The sequence below is a fragment of the Mus caroli genome, chromosome 1 (genome assembly GCF_900094665.2).
Source record: "Mus caroli chromosome 1, CAROLI_EIJ_v1.1, whole genome shotgun sequence".
Classification (NCBI taxonomy): Eukaryota; Metazoa; Chordata; class Mammalia; order Rodentia; family Muridae; genus Mus; species Mus caroli.
Genome location: NC_034570.1, coordinates 37,716,561 through 37,736,216, shown reverse-complemented (window position 1 = coordinate 37,736,216; position 19,656 = coordinate 37,716,561). Strand labels below are relative to the sequence as shown.

General features: G+C 43.8%; 1 protein-coding gene across 2 annotated transcripts in view; it reads left to right on the top strand.

Moving 5' to 3' along the window:
• The first annotated feature begins 1,856 nt into the window (after positions 1 to 1,856).
• Positions 1,857 to 19,656, top strand: part of Fhl2 (four and a half LIM domains 2) — a 72,430-nt gene continuing 54,630 nt past the window's right edge. The window contains exon 1 of one of the 2 annotated variants that reach the window (XM_029479883.1): positions 1,857 to 1,949. The gene's annotated coding sequence lies outside the window, so the exon portion shown is untranslated. Of the gene's footprint in view, positions 1,950 to 1,975; positions 2,283 to 19,656 lie in introns of those variants that run through there. The other variant, XM_021161490.2, reaches the window with a different exon arrangement.

Genomic DNA, 19,656 nt, shown 5'->3' with positions numbered 1-19,656 from the left:
AACAAGAGCAAAGCACATAAATGTATTTGATCCCAGTTCCACATGACACAGGAGATTGTAGACTGGAGACTAGGAGGCTACGAATGTTTGTATATAGATCTATGAAGGATAGGTAGAAATGTGATATAATTTCTATAACACACTTTGGGAAAGATGAATTATAATCTTGGTAGTCTGCTTCAGAGTACAGTGAGCAGTAAGAGCCAGGGGGTTGGCAGGAGCTGAGAGACTGACTCCGAGGCCCAGGGATCAGTCAATGACACCAGAGGCAGGAAAGGCTGGACAACCCAAGAGCTTTGTCAACCCCATTCAGAAAGACAGTCTAGAGGGTTGAGGCTCCAGGCTCTGTTCCTGGGTTCTGTACCAGAGCCACCACTGTTTAGAATTATCCCAGGCCATTCTTCATGACAGCTATCTGACAGAAACACTTTGAGAACTCATTCTATACCTTAGATCATAGGGATAAAAAAATGGATTCCAGAGATGCAACTTGGAGGGTAGTAGTATTTTTCATCTGGATCCAAGGTTTCCACAACCCACAGTTGAATCCACAGATGCAGAAGGTAAAGTTACTTAGAGCTGGTCCAAGACAACTCCTGCCCTTCTTGAAAGCTTTTCCCAACAGGGATAGATGGAAAACCCTGCCTTCTAACCTTCCCCAGCCTCTATATTCCTCTAGTCCTCTTCCAGGCCAGGAGCAGAGTCACCACTTGGCAGGGAGCAGCTGGACACTTAAAAGGGAACTTTACCCCTGCCCCCATTTGAGGGTATAAAACACTAACCAGCTCTGCTGGGATGATCTGTGCAAAGGGAAGAGGTGTCTTTGTCACTGTTCCATGGCTACAAAGAGACCCCAAGACCAAGGTAACTCATATAAAAGAAAGAATTTAACTGGGGGCTTGCTTATAGTTTCTGAGGTTTATCCCATTATCATTATGGTGGAGAGCATGACAGCAGCAAGCAGGATTAGTCTGTTAGCATCATGGCAGGAAGCAAGCAGGCATGGTGCTAGAGCAGTAGCTGAGAGCTTTAAATCCTAATCCTGATCCAAAAAGGGGGGAGGGCGGGAGAGAGAGGGAAAGGGGGGGGAAGAGGGAGAGAAGGGCAGAGAGGAGGGGAGAGAGGGAGAAAGAGAGGGAGAGAGGAGGGGGGGAGAAATGGAGAGAGGATGAGAGAGAGAGAGGGAGAGAGGATGAGAGAGAGGGAGGGGGAGAGTCTGGGTCTGGTGTGGGCTGTTGAAACCACAAAGCTCACTCCCAATGACACGCCTCCAACAAGTCCACATCTGCTCCAACAAGGCCACATTTCCTAATGAAAAAGGATCTACAGACTGTCCTTGCCCACTATCTGTCCATACCCCTGGTTGCAGTGGGATGAATTCCCAAGCCAGTCTACTGTGAGAATTCAGTAGCTAGTGCCAAACACATAGCCTAGGGATAGGATGGAGGCAGGGTGGAGGCAAGGGCATGAGATGCCATGACCATCTGCTCAGACATTGGAAACTTAAGGAGGCTCTGCAGTAGTCTCCTGTTTCTTCTGGCACATGGCTCTGTCAAAGACTCCAAAAAACCCTCCATTTCAGTCCCACACAGAATCACTAGTCACTCATGAGCAGGGATGAGAGAGAAGGCATGACTTTCTGGAAATGAATTCCAGTCCACAGCCAAACATGTGCCTGGCGCTATAGCCCACAGATCCTTTTGGGCTTTCTAGAATACTCACGTAGGCAGATGCCCTTGTCCGTGTAAGCTGGGGAAGGAAGGTCAGTAAACTGTTTCCAACAGGGAGCGTCAAACACCAGGCTTTCCCTTCTGAGCCCTTGGATGTGCTCATGTATCCCCAGAGAAGTGCCTCCCACTCTTGTGCCAGCTGTCTGCAGCCTCCAATGAGGCGTACAGCCCTGGGCTATACACTGAGAAGTTCTGGACCAAGCAGCCTCCCTCTTGCAGGTACTCTTATATTAACTGGAAGACATGTGAGGCCCTGGGTGGGTGTCCTTGAAACAGGCAGGCCAAATGGGGACATGCATAGCAGCCCCTTCCCAACTGGAGCCTGAGTCTTTCTGCATTTAGAGACCAAAAAAGGCTTGCAGGAGCCAGGGTTGGACTCTTATCTACTGGGCTGGGCCAGTGGACATGCCTTATTTATAACTCTGCTGACAAAAGTCCCACAACATTAAAGCAACCCAATGAAGCCCAGGGCCTGCCTGCACAGTGCTGGCCCTCATCCCCACTGGTCTGGTTGCTGGGCAGAAGGAAGGGCTCTGACCTCTAACATCACAGGTAAGGATCTCATTTACTTTGTTTGTTTGTTTGTTTGTTTGGTCTTTGTTTCTTTGTTTCTTCATGCCAGTCAATTCCAATGTACATTAAGGCCATACATAAATGCCAACTGGGTTCAGATGGCTTTGTGCTCAGCACAAAGGGAGTGTCTTAGACCCAGGCAGGCACTGGGACCTCAGGACCCCAGCTCCCCAAACGGCTGCTTGGATGCTGAGAAGAGCCAGGGTGCCTCCTCACCTTGACCTCTCTTGGTGGGAAACAGAACTGAAAGCCAGAAGAGCTTTTAAAGAGAAAGCAAAGGAAGAAGAAAAATTCTAACATAAACACAAGATAGGGTCAAAAAGCAAGGTACTTGAGCCCCCCTTCCCTCCCCATCCCAGTATTTCCGGAAGGCCTGGGTGGAAAGGCCAATTACTGATGTGTCTGATTACTCTGGGAAAGCATGTTTATACAAGATGACTTACATGCTAGGGCTGATAGTTTGAAAGTCCAGAGCTATTGTGTACTTTAAAGGGACTATGTGCAGATTTTACTATTTCTTGCAGCTAAGCTGTACTGGACTGAATGGTGCTCTGGCAGATTGCATAACATTCTCAATATTGATAAAATGACACAGATGGCAATGATATAGTTTATAGAAGGATCTCTTGCCAGACTCTATGTGATGAATTTTACCATAATTTAAAAAAAAAAAAAACGCAACCCAGGTTTGTTTGTTTGTTTATAATTCTGAAGCTCAAACTTAAAACCCAAGTTTTAGGCTCATATAATTTTACCTCACAGATACGGTTTACAGATTTGTTGTTGTGTTCTTGTTTCTCTGGGAATGTAAATTGGATTCTGTGTTATTACTAGGCTGATATTCAACTGGCTCATGATTAAGCCAGGTACACAGTAGGATTCAGCCTATTTTACCAAAGCCTTTGGTTTTCATCGAGCGGACGACTAATCAGTTCAGATCATTACATTTTAGGAACGTTTTCTAATGTTAAAAAAGACTAGGGGACTGGAGAGCTGGCCTAGTGGTTAAGAGTGCTGGCTGATCTTAACTGGATCCCGGAAGTCACCTCACAACTATCTATAATCCACCTTTAGGGACCTGCCACCCTCTTCTGGCCTCCGTAGATCAACATGTACACGGAGATACATAATGACACATACACGCACACACACACAAACACACACAAAATCAATAATGAAATAAATGTTTTCCAAGCATGGAAAAGCTAGGGATGGAATCCAGGGTCTTGCTGGGCAAACCTTTTATTATCAAGTTAGACATGTGCCCTTGCTAGCCTTAAGAAAATATAAGATAGAATGTCTACTAAGAGCTATGCAATCTCCCCTGATAGGGTCCTCTGATTGTGCAGATCCAACCTGTTGTTAAGCAAGTTTTGAACTTGTAGATTTTGTCATTCTACTTAGTACTTCTAGAACCTTCCCTCCAAAATTCTAGAACACTCTGTACTTTCCCTCAATTTCCAAGCCCAGAGTGTAGACACCTTTCTTTTCATCTCAAAATACTTAGTACTTTGCATAAAGTGACCCTGGTACTGATTTTAAGTCTCTTTTTGGCACCAAAATAAGAGATAAAATTCTTAGGGTTTCTAGTTCCCTTTGGTTTTTTCTTTTTCTTTTTTTCTTTTATTGGATTTTTTTATTTACATTTAAATGTTGTCACCTCTCCAGGTCTCCCCTCCGGGACCCCCCAAGCCCCACCCTCTATGAGGGTGCGCCCCCACCCATCCACCCACTCCCACCTTTCTGCCCTGGCATTCCCTTACGCTGGGGCATCGAACCCCCAGAGGACCAAGGGCCACTCCTCCTACTGATGTCCATCAAGGCCATCCTCTGTCACATGGAGCCATGGGACCCTCCATGTGTACTCTTTGGTTAGTGGTCCAGTTCCTGGGAGGTCCGGGGTGGGGGGTCTGACCGGTTGACACTGTTGCTCCCTCCACGGGGCTGCAAACCCCCTCAGCTCCTTCAGTCCCTTCTCCAACTCCTCCATCTGGGACCCCGTGCTCAGTCCAATGGTTGACTGCAAGCATCCACCTCTGTATTTGTCAGGCTATGGCAGAGCCTCTCAGGAGACAGCTATATCAGGCTCCTGTCAGCAAGCAATTCTCAGCATCCACAATAGCGTCTGGGCTTGGTGACTGTATATGGGATGAATCCCCCAGTAGGGCAGTTTCTGGATAGCCTTTCCTTCAGTCTGTGCTCCACACTATGTCTCCATATTTCCTCTTGTGAGTAATTTGTTCACCCTTCTAAGAATCACTGAAGCATCCACACTTTGGTCTTCCTCCTTCTTGAGCTTCATATGGTCTGTGAATTTTGGCTATTCTGAGCTTTCAGGCTAATACCCACTTATCAGTGAGTGCATACCATGTGTGTTCTTTTGTGACTGGGTTACCTCACTCAGGATGATATTTTCAAGTTCCATCCATTTGCCTGCAAATTTCATGAAGTCATTGTTTTTAATAGCTGAGTAGTATTCCATTGTATAAATGTACCACATTTCTGTATCCATTCCTCCATTGAGGGAACATCTGGGTTGTTTCCAGCTTCTGGGTATTATAAGTATGGCTGATATGAACATAGTGGAGCATGTGTCCTTATTACATGTTGGAGAATCTTCTGCGTATATGCCCAGGAATGGTATAGCTGGGTCCTCAGGTAGTAAGTACTATGTCCAATTTTCTGAGGAACTGCCAGACTGATTTCCAGTCTTTGGTTTTTCTTAACTGTACAAATAATGTTTATTTGTCACAGAAAATACAGAGAAGCAGAAAGGCAAAATATAGGAAATTATGTGTGGTTCTAATGAGGATAACTGTTTTTTCATTTTAATGGTTTATCTTGTCTCCTGTTTTAATTTACCTTTGGCTTGTGTGTGCGTGCAATGTGATTGCATGTGCATGTATGTGCATTCCTATGTGTGCAGCCTCATAAGTGCATGTGGGAGAGGTCCAAGTGTGCACATGTTTGTGGAGGCCAGAGGCTAACATAGGGTTTCTTCAATGATCACTGTGCACTTGAATGAAGAGTTCACCAATCTACCTAATTTAGCCATCTTGCTCCAAGGACCTTCCGGTATCACCTCGTCAGCACTGGGACTATAGGCTGTCGGCTACATCTACCTGGCATTGACTCTGATCCTGGGCATCTGAATTCTGATTCAGAATCATCTCATGATTCTACAACAAGTACTGTACCCACTGACCTACCTCCCCAGTCCCATTATTGCCTCTTGGTTCTAGATATTCTTGCAATTATTAATATAGACATAATTTTAAAAGAGAAAAAGAGAACTTCAGCCCCTGGAATTATAACTTCCTTCCACAATTAAGTGGTTTGATTCATCTTAAAATATTAGTCATAATTTTAAAGGATTTGGTTTTATTTTAAAATCATAGAAATATAACTATAAATATAATCAGATTATATGGTAACCTATTTTTGTCTAATTTATGGTCCACATATTTTTACTATCTCCTCAAAATCCAGTGTTTTGAAAACTGACTATTTCTATATGACAGTATGATTGTTCTTAGTTCTTTTATTAAAACATTGTAATAGTTGCACAAATGGAGGAGTTGAATGTATATCTGGAGATTTGAACAGACATTTTATTAGACAGTACCAACTGGCTTCTCCGTCTGATGGGTCTGGTGATTTCTGTGCTCTTGATACAGCCTCTTGCGTCACGAACAACTCTATCATTCTGTGCCTTTATTAGCATATCCTCCCCTCAATCAAACAAACAAACAAAAACTGTATTTTAAAAGTGATCACCATCGTATGTACGTATGTGCCCACGGGCCATAGCATTGCCTGTGGAAAGACTCTGTCCTCTCTTTCCGCTTTTACATGGACTCCGAGATTGCATTCACATTGTCAGGCCACACAAGCAAACGCATTTCCTTGCTAAGCCATCGAGCCAGCCTCACAAATTTATTTTGCTGATGTTTTTATTACCACTTGTTAATCAGCAGCTCCTTATTTCCTCCCCATCGTGTTAACCTGAGAGTGAAAACTAGAAAGGAGCCAATAGAACCATGGGCAGCCTAATAAGTAACAGCCTAATATGTAATTCATAAATGGAGAATTTTAAAAGTGAAAATTAGTAAAGATACATAGTTTAAAGGTCTTGGTGCTGGAAATCAAAAACAGGCTGCTCCTCTGAGGCCAAGCAAGGGCTCTACCATTTAATTTTTTTTCATCGAATTTTTAACTTCAGAGAGGGTTTTGCAATTTAGTGCTTCATTTGCAGTTAAAAGACACATTTTAAATAGAAGAGGAATGAAAACTTTTTCAACACGGGGTTTTTGTTACAATTTAAAAATAGTACTCAAAGACAACCCAAAAGGAAAATATACAGCCCCATAATATGAATATATCTGTCTAAGTTTGGCTTCTGTTGCTGAGGTAAACACCATGACCACCTTGAGGAGGTCAGGGTTTATTTCTTCTTGCAGCTTACGGTCATCTTACGGTCATCAGAAAGGAAAGTCCAGACAGAAGATGAAACAGAGACAGCAGGGGACACTGCCTATGGCTTGCTTCTCATGTCTTTCTCAGCCTGTAGGAAGCAGAGATGGATTACTGGCATCTGTGAATGTGGCAATGGAGAAGAGTGTGGACGATATGCAGAGATGGGAACAAAAGCGATTTCTCTAGGGCCCAGGAAATCCTCAAAATGTGTGTTGGAACCCTAAGGCCTTAGGGAGAAGAGCTGGCTTGCTTCCTTTTGTTTTTATTGAGACCTTTCCTACACTCCTTTTTTAAAAAAACGGAAATAAAGAAGTGTCTTTGTTCCCCGAAATAAGAAATAGAAAGAGGAGGGAAAAAGTTTAGAAAAGTACCTGAATTGGGATTGATTTAAATCCCACATTTTACTTGAAGCCCTGAGTTAGCTGTGTCGTTGCTGACTGACGTGCAGGCAGTTCTGGGCAGCCCCACAATCTCGGTGGCTGATGCTTCTGGTCAATAAATGCATTTCTCTGCCTGCAGCATCCACACAGAATCTCACATGTTCTCATGTGCACACGTATTATTTGTGTCTTGTTATTCAGTTTGAATGTGAGGGAGAAGAGCAGCGGGCGCCGACGTGACAGAAGCAGAGAGTGGGGGAGCAGGACTGGGTCTACCCACAGGGAGAGTTAAGAGTCTAAACAGAAAGTGGGCATGACAACCTCCCCTCCCATAGAATCTTCACGGGACCCAGCACCCCCTGGAGCCTGGGAAGCGTGCATTTACCATTCTCAGTCAGATTCCGAGCTGGTACACTGTCTCTGAGTCACACTCGCCCAACAGCCTAGGAAATGTTTGCGGAACGAAACTGTGCGGTCAAAACATGCTTAAGAGTTGTAGGAGTGTTGGAAACCAAAGGCAGAGCTAGACGCTTTCTCTTGGCTGACAGTCCCCTCTCTGGCGATGGTGGCTGGCAAATAGGCTTCGTGTCCATTCCAGGGCCCTTTTGTGCCCAGTACAAAGAACATGGCGCTTACAGTAAAGTTTTAAAAGGCATTTTACTGGGCACTGAATACAAATATTTGATGATTACATGCCCTTAAGTAGATGGTCTGACTTAGAATTCTCCACAATGTGGGGCCAGGGTGTTGCTAAATAAATTCCAAAGTCTATGAGCTTCCTTTCTGGACAACCACCTAACTCTTAGCCAGGGTCTTGTAATTAGTTTTAGGAGACCTGTTTCTCTCTTCAAATGCAACTTAAGAAACAAAATAAGTAGGTAAGACAGTGTAGTTCTTATTTCAAAGCCAGTTTTAATCACTTGAGCTGAGGGCTGACAATCAAGTGTTACTCCCTTCCAATCCTAGAGTCAAAAGACACAGGGCGATGGGCTAAAGAGTAATACAGCTATGACAATGGACAAAGCTAAGAGATTTGATACTTACACAGACAACTTCAATTTTAGGTGGCTTTTCCTTTGCAGGTGCAAATTTGTTGGTGCTCAATTAACCACCATTGGCAAGGATCCTTGAGGGGAAGACACAGTCCCAATCTTCATGCCATTTTAACACACACTTCCAGATGGAAAACATCTGTAAGATGTAGGGAAGGGTTAAGAAGGGACATGGTGATAAAAACAGGGCTTGGGAATTCACAGCGCCAAGGTCATTCTCGTTTATATGATGAGGTCTGGGTGGAAGGGTCCACAGGCCGCAGGCCTACTGTCTATCTTTTTGTTTTGGGGTTTTTCTTAAGATTTATTTATTTCATGTATGTGAGTACACTGTAGCTGTCTTCAGACACCCCAGAAGAGGGCATCAAATCTCATTACGGATGGTTGTGAGCCACCATGTGGTTGCTGGGATTTGAACTCAGGACCTTCCAAAGAGCAGGTCTTAACCACTGAGCCACCTCTTCCACCCTCCTACTGTCTATCTAACAAGAGCAGCAGATTCTCTTCTCTGGCTGCTGATCCAGTGGGCTGGGCCTGGTTCCTGCCCTAGGCAGGAGCAGCCAGATAGCCATGCAGGCCAGCATCTACTCAGCCCGCCCTCTAGCTTCCTTTACAAACCTGTTACTGTATTTGTAACTTGAACTGGAACATGGTTTCCCCTCCTCCCACCTAAGAAAGCCTTCCCAAACCAATGCACCCAGAATCTAACCACAGCCTACAGACTCCTACATGATCCAAGGGTCAAAACAAACTGTTTCCATCTGCATGCTATCCCTCCACTTAGCCATCTCCAGTCACGCTGACCTTCCCCAACTGGGCCAAGGACACTTGCTGAAGCCTCTGGCAATTAGGTACTTACCTAAGAATAACACATCTTCCTCTCTTCTCATCAAACTACATCTGAGATCCACCTCTTACCCCAACTTTCTAGTGCCTTATCTGATGTACTTCTCTCTCTCAAATGTGTGTGTGTGTGTGTATATATATATATATATATATATATATATATATATATATATATATAATGTGTGTGTGTGTGTGTATATATATATATATATATATATATATATATATATATATATATTCAAAGCATTATCGTATACGCCTGGGAATATTATATTTATATATACATGCATGAACGTGGCATGTATTCAGCTCTTCCTCAGTACCCATAGAGAATTTGATTCAGAAAACCTTAGATTCTAAAATCTACAGATGTCCAAGTCCCTCAAGTAAGGTGGTGCAGCATTTATATGGAAACTAGGCATGTTCATGTTCTCCCATAACCATCTGTAGGTGACTTTCAATAACTATTGAATATGCAAATGTGTAAATAAATGTAAATGCCATGCAAACAATGGTCTCGCTTTCACAACAGGTACTGTTGTAATTCAGGTGAGGAAATGCAGCGAAATCCAGTCAACTGGCACACAGCAGTGACTACATTAGTTCCATGACAGGAGCATCCTGTATCTTAAATCTAAGTTGTCTTATAGCTGTGAAGGTGAGACGCCTGTTGTGCGTCTCCCTGGGCTAAAATTAAAATCTAGCTGTTAGAACAGAGTACACACCACTGAGAATTCATCTCTTTGACTTTCTCAGCTTCTGACGGCTGCCTGTGTTTAGGGCTTGTTGCTTTTGCCTTTCCATCAAATTTCTCCATGACATTATCTTCTTGTGTCCGTCTTTCACATGATAAGGACTCTCAGGAGTGCAATAGAATGTGTACATCTTAGGGAAATGGCTCTGGGTCAGAACAGTGGCTTAAACTCTATCACACTGTGTGGTGCTCAGTAGTTATAAGAAAAGTAGGAACCACTGGAGCCTGGCCCAGGCTGCCAGTGAGATCCTGCACAGGGCAGTTCATTCTTCTTCCCTGCCTATTTGCAATACAGCATGCCCCAGATTCACAGTGAACTTTGAAAATGGATGTATCTCACCGAGGTGTTTTAAAATCATCAGTTTCACTGCATCCCAAAACATATGATTGAGACCACAGATATGTGATAAATGTCAGTCTTGGGGAGAAATGAGAGCCCTGTTGGAGACAGGCTCAGCAGCACCTCCCATGCATCAGGAGCCAGGTGCCTTCACAGAACGCAGAGAGCAGCAGGCAGACCCTGATTGGAACCCAGGGCCAAGAGGATCGGGTGAGGTGAGCCTCTTAACACCTGAGAGGGGCCAACAGAAAGGCTGACCTAGATCAGTGTTCTCCAGGGCATGCCAGGCCCAAGTAGTCAAGAAGAGAAGGTTGGCCAGAGTAGAGAGGCAGAAGTTCCAAGACCAAACCAACAGGCAGGGCAGAAAAAGATGATGTATATGGACAAAGGGATGGGTGGATACAGCCATGTGGCTGCAGCAGTTGAGTATGGCCCTATCTAGAGCAGGTGGTGACTGGTTCAAAATCAAGCTGCAGGGAACTACAGAACTCTCAACCCCCCAAGACTGGAAAGAGCCCATAAGCTTCCAAGTCTAGCAAAGGAGATGCTCTCCTGGAGGGAGGGAGAGAGAGAGAGAGAGAGAGAGAGAGAGAGAGAGAGAGAGAGAGAGAGAGAGAGAGAGAGAGAGAGAGAGAGAGAGAGAGAGAGAGAGAGAGAGAGAGAGAGAGAGAGAGAGAGATGGGAGCCTATTTATTTAGGTCCAAAAAATGGTAAGTGTAAGAGGAGACCAGGGATCAGAGGCATTAGTTGGCAGAACAGTGATATTCACAATGTGGCATTTGACTTTTCCTCTGAAAGCCAAATACTGGATAAACTAACAATTGTCAGATTAACAGGAGGGATACATAAGGCATTTATCTGAGCATAGTTTTACACAGCTTAAGTAAATGAAAATGAGCATATGAGCCCTCCAAGGTATAGTTGAGGAGATGGTTTTTATTGTTGATATGAAGGAGAATATGACCAGAGAGAGAGAGAGTGTGTGTGTCCTGTAGACTGAACTAAGCCATAAGATAAGGGAGGTGGGGCAAGATAGAGAGGAAGAGAAGAGAGAGGAGCAAAAGAGATTGCGAGCCAAGAATGGAGGACCAAGAAAGTGCTGAGCTGAAATGGCAGTTTTGTATAGGAAAGAGAATCTGGGGGAAGGGGAGGGAAGGGGATGGAAGAAAAGAGGAGGGGAGGGGAGGGAAGGAAAGCCCAGTCTCTGGGCTGGAAAGGCTTAGGGTAGGGGGACAGGGGTGAGAAAAGTAGACAGGAACCTGTGAGTGAGCCTGGTGCTGCCAACGTGCACTTTGGTATGCTAATAGGCACCTCAGTTAGCTATTTGTCTGGGCTTTGCTTAGGGGGGTGGTGTCTGACAATAAGGATAAAGAGCACAGGTCGAGGAAGAACAATCCATTTTCACGCTTGGGGTCAATAAGGCAAGAGCCGGTGTATAGGAATGCGACTGGGAAAAAGTGATGACCCAGTGGAAACAGACAAGTGGGAAACTCACGGGGCTTAGTCCCATTGTCTGTGGCCTGCTGTGCAGCATTCCTTCCTCCCAGGTGTGAGGCAGGACCCTTCAGAGCTAGAAGTCTGTAATCTACTCCCAGACAAGATAGATTAGAGAATTTCTTTGTGGCTGACTCGTAAATGAACAGGCAGGGGAGGTCCTGGGGAGAAGCTCAGCGGGTAAAGCCTTTGCCTCACACACATAAGAACCTAGTTTTGAATCTTCCGAAACCACAAAGAGCTAACTAGGCACGGCATGCATTTGTACTGACTCTATGGTGAGATGGGAGGTGGAAATGTGAGACTCCCTGGAAGTTTTCAGATCAGCAACCTTGGTATCCGCAGTGGCAAACAACAAAGAAAAACCCTGTCTCAAACAAGATGAAGGCCAGGACCCAACCCAGAGGTTGTCCTTTGAGCTCCACACATGTGCCATGGTACCCAAATGACTGTATACATACATACACACACACACACACACACACACACACAAGCACAGTAACTCAACTCTAATTTCCTATAGACAGAAAAGCTAGAAGACAAATTTTATATTTCATGACTGACTTGAGGGAAATAGGAACCCATTATTCAGATTTCCATGATCTGCTTACGGAAAGAATAATCTGGGTTCCTGTGGCTTGCTTGTGGGGAGAAAAAGTGTCAGGAGGTCAGGAGATCAGGAGGTCAGACCAGGGAGGAACTTTGCTTCTGAGGTATTCATTTTGAACCATCATTTTCCTGAGCGTCAACATCCACCAACCCCCTTGGCTCGGATAATTCCTTTCTAGACCTCACAGATGAAACACAGGACTCTCCCCACACAAAAACATACAAAGTCTCCAGAGCTGCAAGCGGCTCCTCTGGGCAGAAGGGACCAGGGGAGCCTCAGCAAACTCCTGGATGACATGGCATAATCATGAATGTCGGGAATCGGGGTACACACTTGCACCCAGTTGATTGTCCTACGTCTACTCCTTGCTTGATGCTTACATTGCAGTGTTAGAAAAGAGACGGCTAGGTACACATGGGCTGTGTGTTTATGACAAGGAGACATATATCTAGAGAGAGACATATATGTATGTATATAGACAAATATTTCTCATCTTTCCCTACAAAGATGGCCACAGAATTCACAAAATGTCCTTCTCAAGCTGAGGCTCCCTTGAGAGTTCTTTAAATGTGACTCGGAATGTCATTTAAATCAGAGCAGTGTAGTGACACTACCATAGGATCATGGTGGAAGTAAAACAAACAAAGAAACAAACAAAATGGCTCACACTAAATACTTGTACTGTACCTGTTCAGTATTTGTACGTACTTGAAGCCTGCCATGATATTGTACTTGCCTGCCCTACTCAGTAGAATAATTTACTGTGCAGAGCTACACTAAGAAGCAATAGGTTGACCCTTCTAGCCTAAGCATGTGGGAGGCCACATCATCTAAGGTTGAAGAAGTACATGCTTTGACGTTCACTTGGTGACAAAACTGCTGGATAATGAAATTGCCAAACTTTATAGTTCTGGGAATGTGACTTCATCACTTAAGGGATGCATGTTTGTATGTCAGGCCCAAAAGTTTGCTTGGGAAAGTCTTTGTTACCCTCGTTTAAGACAGAGCCAAAATACATTGGCTAGAATTCTCAGAACAGCAGCCTTAAGGGCCCCAGCAATGCTGCCTACACTGTAAACACATGGCCTCTGTGAGCTTGCCTGCAGCCTCAAATATTTGAATTCCTTGCCGGTAGAAGATCAGAAGTGCTGAAGTTCAGTTGCTTGCATGCTGGCTCTCACTGCACTATCTCCAAAGTGCAATGGCTATTAATATTGGAGATCTGGCCCTATCCACTGGCTATTTTATGACATTGCCTTGAGTTAGAGTGCGTTTATCTCTGCTGTCCTCTCCAAAGATTCATAAGCACTCCTTCTTTACTTGAGTTTTCATAAAACGTTTGAATTTCTACAGTTTCCTAGCATATCAGGAATCATAGTATTAGCATAACAATTCTGTGAATGCAGCCCAATGTATTCCAAATAGCAAACTGAAATACATTAGAAAAAATAGAAAATCAGAAAGAAACCTCACCTTGGGAAGGAAGATTAAGAATTCTTTCACAGTAGTGTATTATAGCATTATTCCAGTGGGAGTCTGTGGAAGGCATGGGGTAGCTATGGATTGTCCTTTGGATGTGGTTGTGCCGAGGTCCTGATCTCTGGCCTTAGACGGTATTGCTTGCTTGCTTTCTGAATTGTCTGGATGGTTAGAACGCCTTATCTAATAGTATGCATTCTCTCAAAAGTCCTCCCTCTGTGGATGGCAAGGTTTGAGAGAACTGATCAAAGTGTCTTCCCAATTGTTCAGTTGTAGTGGTTTATTTAAATAGTGCTTGGCCTAGGAAGTGGCACTATTAGGAGGTATGGCCTTGTTGGTTGGAGTAGGTGTGGCCTTGTTGGAGCAAGTGGGTCACTGTAGGGGTAGTCTTTGTTACCCCTTTAGCTACCTGGAAACAGTCTGCTCCTGGCTTCCTTTGGATGAAATGTAGAACTCTCACCTTCTCCAGCAGAATGCCTGCCTGGATGCTGCCAGGCTTCCCACTGCTGTGATAACAATGGACTGAACCCCAGAACCTATAACGCCACCCCAGTTTAATGTTGTCCTTTATAAGAGTTGCCTTAAATAAATAAATAAGAGTTGCCTTGGTCATGGTGTCTCTTCACAGCAATGGAAACCCCAACTAAGACATCAGTTCTATCAATATATGCCTTTTTGAAAAAGAAAAAAAAAAAAAAAAGAAAAAGAAATCAATACTGAAAATCTGTACTCATTTCTGGATGGTGGTAGAACCATGGCTGTGGAACTCTCTGAGATGCTTAAATAGCTCTTGTGATGACTAACTGCAGTTCTGTGGTATCTGTGCAGCTCCTGTGGTCTCTGTGGGCAGCAAAGACATAGGCTCTAGGAGGGGATGTGCTGAGCACTTGCTTGTGTGCATTCTGTCTTAACCTGCTATGTGCCACATTATGAGTAGAAAATACCCCAACTCAGGGCCAGGCCTTAACTCTTGATTTGTTTGAGGATCTGTGAAATTGCTCCTGCATCCGGCCTTTTCCTGTCATGGAGCAGAAGGTTGATGTAGGAAGCAGGCTTTCCCATCACTGGCCCTTTCCTTTCCTGACTGCTAATGAGTGAGGGAGAGAAGGCACTGGGGTGATGGCGTGGAACAGCCTCAGTAGCCCTCTGAAGCTTGTCTAGACAAAGCAAAGTTGAGAGGTACTTGAGTAGACATGCCGTTTCAGTTTCTGCCATTTCCTTTTCATTCCCATTCTGGTTACTCTTGGAGTAACTCCCATCATGGAGATTGCTTAAGGTAACATGGTTGCAATTGGTTTTTGACATCAACAATGAATAGCGATTTGTCTTGGGTAGGCTAACAAGGAAGGTAAGTGGCTAAGACAGAAAGCACACTGCCTTTCTAGAGATCTGGAAAATTCCGTTCTTCCTTCTTCTTTGTGGGAACAGAATCTGCCTGTAAAAGAGCCCGGGGAGCTTTGACTAATGCAAATGATAGATAGAACTCAGCATCCAGTGGAGGTAGAGCTGGAAACCACAAAGTGTGCAGCCACTAGCCTGCTGCAGAGGAAGCAGCATCTTTGAGCCAGAAAGCAAGATGTAAAGATAAGCATTCTTCCTCTAGTAAAAATAGGGTGACTTGCTCAATCACTATACCAACAGCCATAATAATAACAGCAACAATAACAAAGAATTGCTCACATATTAGTTAAAAACACTGAAATATTGTTAGGAGTAAAAAGTCTGTGTGTGGTAGGCAGGACAGCTTAGTAGGTACACACACACACACACACAGAGAGAGAACTGAATCTTACAAGTGTCTTCTGACCTCCACATATGCACTGTGGCAGGCACAGGCCTACGTGCATACACAGGAGACGGGGGTGTACTTTACTCTGGTGCCAATTTCAGAGTCAAAGTTTCAAGCAAGTCATCCTCTCTGTCCTTCTATCTACATTTATCTACTGCACAGATAATTGTACTTGTAAGGTATCAATGGTAGGGCTTATGAAATAAGTTTTGAAATCAAGTGGTTTCCCAGTAACTGAAGGTGACCCATCTTTGTGCCGGTGCCATCTTGCCTTTGGTGATCTCTCTGCTTTTGGCTGTTCCTCAAATCTTAACATGTGTTCAGATGTGAGGTGGCCTCAGTCCTGCTGTGAAATCTAGAATATCCTCATTATCCTGAGGCCAATGTCAGGGATGGGAAGAGAAAAACTATCTCAAAGACTTGGTCCTTGATCACACTGCCCGGATCAGGTTCAAAGCAAACACCCTGCTTATTCCCAGAGTCGCTCAGCTACTTGGAGATGCTGCTGGATTTCTAGGTGCTTTGAGTTGTGGGGAATTAAGAGATGAGTGACTTAATGTCTTGACACAATTGCTCTGACTTCCTAATCTTCTGATAGATGTGGTCTAATGGTTAAAAGGCTAGCAAAGAACCAGTAATTCTGTGACGATTTTGGTATGAAGCCCAGTGAATTCATTCACAGTATACTGATATAGACAATGAATTTCTTAATCAATTAAATAAAGAGAATGAGATCAACCTAAGTCGTGTTGGGTGGTGGCACTTCAGATTTCAGGCAGCATTTAACTTTGATGTCTTGGATCTGGAACGTAAGCTAGTCATATCTTCTTGAGCAAACAAAATAATCAGAAACCTGGCTTTAATATTCCTTGTGATTCTAAGTAGCTTTGCAGTTTGTTCTGTAGATCAAGTCTTATTTAGAGCTATAATCCTGAAGTCAAGAGAAAATCAAAACAAAGGAAATTATAAATCAGAAAGACGTTTGCCTTTTTTGTGACCCCTCTTTTCCGTAACTACTTCATCTCTCCCTAGTTTCGTCTTATCTGAGAAAGATCAAGTCTTTCCCCATGGACCTCTACTGTTCCCACCTTAAGACATCGACCTCCAAGCCCAGTCTGCCACACCCTTAGAAAAGTCAGGGGGTAGTGAGAGCTCATAGGGGAAGCAATCCTCAGTACAGTAGATGGGAGCCAGAGCACACTCAGAGCCAAAACGGCAAAGACGCTACAGCTCCAAGCTGACTTTAAGCCAAGCAGCATTCTCCTTTTGCTTTCTGATGCCCATGCACTACTGAGCAAGTAGGATTCTGAGAAACTTGCAGCAGGAATCCGGGAGAGTGGCCTCCCTTGTCATTTCTCTCTGGCAACCTCTCTGTTGCCTCTCGTCATACAACCACAGGACCCAAAGAGAAACAAAAGGCTAATGAAAGTTAAAAAAAAAAAAAGAATACTACCAATATTAATTCCAATGTAAGCATAGTAAGGGAATCAAGACATATTTTCTGTTAAATCAAAGAAAGAAGCCAGGAAAGTGAAACTTTAGGACAAAGAGTCCCTGAGAACAAGGATTCTACTTTCTGAGCCCAGAACACACTGTGCTTTCTACATCACGGATACACCTGAACTTGGCAGTTCTGACATCAGTGTAATAGTGTTCTTTTCAGATACATTTGTCTCCTGGATGAGAGTGGAGTTTATTTTCTTCTCTCAGATTTTTGGCTTTCTGTAGAGCATATATCCACAGGAGGTTGGTTCCAGACTTCCAGAATATATGGACTCTCAAGTGCATTGGAAGACACCATGTTTGCATATAACCTAGGCACATCTTCATAGATACCTCAGACATACCTGGCACAATGCCTACATATCACTTCATACGTGTAATATGTGTAATGTAATCTCCATGCAGCAAGTTCAAGATTCGCCTTTTGGAGCTGTCTAGGTTGTTTGGAGTATTTCTTAGGCATGGTTAGTTGAATCCTTAGATGAAGAAGCCACAATTAGAGAAACCCAACTGTAATTGTGATTAATCTATCCTAACACCTACCATTCAATAATTAGGGACAGGACTGCTGGTCTTTAAAGCCTAGTCCATAGCCTCCAACAAAGCAGGATACAACTGTAGAGCCATTTTCACTAACACCAAATCAAGTCCGTGAAGACTCTCCTCTGTAAAGAACTGCCCTGCCTATGAAGAACTGGTTATTCCCCAGACTAATGTCAAACTGGTAATGATAGATAGAAGTGATAGTCACTTTATTCCTACCAGATAGCTTTGTTCCCAAGAGGCCTGGATTATATGAAGTCTAACTCTAATCTGCACCTTTCCCTTAGTTTGGCCAAGGGGTTGAATATTCCCCCAACCCCCAAATTCACGCTGAACCTGGAACATTTAATAACTCAGGGTGGAACCTCATTTGTTAATAGAGCGGTTACAAAAACAACCAGTTAATGTGAAGTGGTTAGCAGGCATTCTACTTCAGAATGAGGTGCATCCTGATAAAGGGGGATATTTTGGACAGGGGGAACAGTATGTGAACAGGAAAACAGAGATCAAGGTGATGAGTCTACAAGACAAGGAAAGCCAACTTACCAAGAGCTGGCTGAGAGATGGGATGGATTTTTGTCTATGGTCTTCAAAAGAGAAAAGTCTACTGGCACCTTGATCTTGAACCTCTGGCCTCTATAGCTATAAGTAAAAGAATCTGTATGTTTAGGTCACCCAGTCTTGGTGGGGCAGACTAGCATAAAGGCCATCAGATGGCTTGTCTCAAAGAATGGTAATGAATCCAAGCTCTCAATCCTGCTCTTGAAGTGTTGGCCAGTGCAGCCTGGACCTTCCACTGATTACTGTGTGTACCTCATAATGCTGCACTATTGGTATGAGGGGGGGAAAAAAAACCAAAGCACCAGTCTCCTAGCCCCCTGTTTTGCAAGTGAAGCCTGCAAGTCAGACTAAGAAAACAGATTGCAGGGAGAAAAAGACACCAAAATTGTCTTTGCTGAGATTTTATTCTATTCTGCAGAGATGTTCACAGCAGCATGAAAGCCAAAGGAGGGGCCAGACCTTAGGATTTATATCCTGCTTTAAAAAAAACAAAACAAAACAATGAATTTATGTTTTTTTCTTTTATAAACAAAGAAATGGTGAATTGTGGAAGGGGAAATTAGAGGAAGAGAAGTTTGTTGTACAGACCTCTGCGGTACCCTGAGGGCTGTTCTCATGATACAGGGAGGAGAGAGGCACAAACGGAAATGTATGTCTTGTTTTTACACAGATGGGGTGCAGGGGTGGTAGAATGTTCTTTCTGCTTTTACTCCTTCTTAAATGTCTTAGGCTCAAAATAACTGTCACACCAGAGTGGAGATGGCTCTGGGGAGGATGGGACATCCTGGTCCTTTCTGGTGGCCTTTTACAGATCTACATGTTTGCCTTGCCAGTGTATAGAGACAGAAAAGCGTGCTGTGTAGTGTGATCAATAAAATTAACAAGACACCTCTCCTTGAAGATTATCCCAAAGACTGTGGTTGGAGTGGGAGAGATAGGCAATATGTGGCTTAATGCAACTGACTATGTTTCCACGCATTCTTTACATTCCTCATTCCAGTCTGTTATATACAATACTGAGTTGTAAATGTGTTCCTTGACTTGACTGATCCAGCCAAGTGCAAAGCATAGGCTGTGCTGTCACCATAAAGTGTGTCCTGTCAGAGCAGTTCTGCTGCGGAGGCGCTCAGGTAGATAGAGGGCTGTGGTTTTAAGAACTTTGCTTAGTTGACTTTTTGTTTTGTCCTAGTGTTCTGTTTTTAGGGGCATCTTTTCAGCTGACTCACTTCGCTAAGACATTCTGGTGTGAGTTTTCACAGAGGCAATTTCTGTTCTTCTGATTCTGTCAGGGTGGGCATGGTGCATGCACTGCCTGGTGTGAATCCCTTTCACTCCATACAAAAGCGTTTCTGCAATGCACTACGAACAGGCATTGACTTCACTTTTTATTAGTACATGTTGAATATATATGATGGATTTCATTATGGTGTTTTTATACACAGATTTCACCCATATTCACCCCCACTATCTCCTTTTCTTTCTACCTTCCTTCCTTCCTTCCTTCCTTCCTTCCTTCCTTCCTTCCT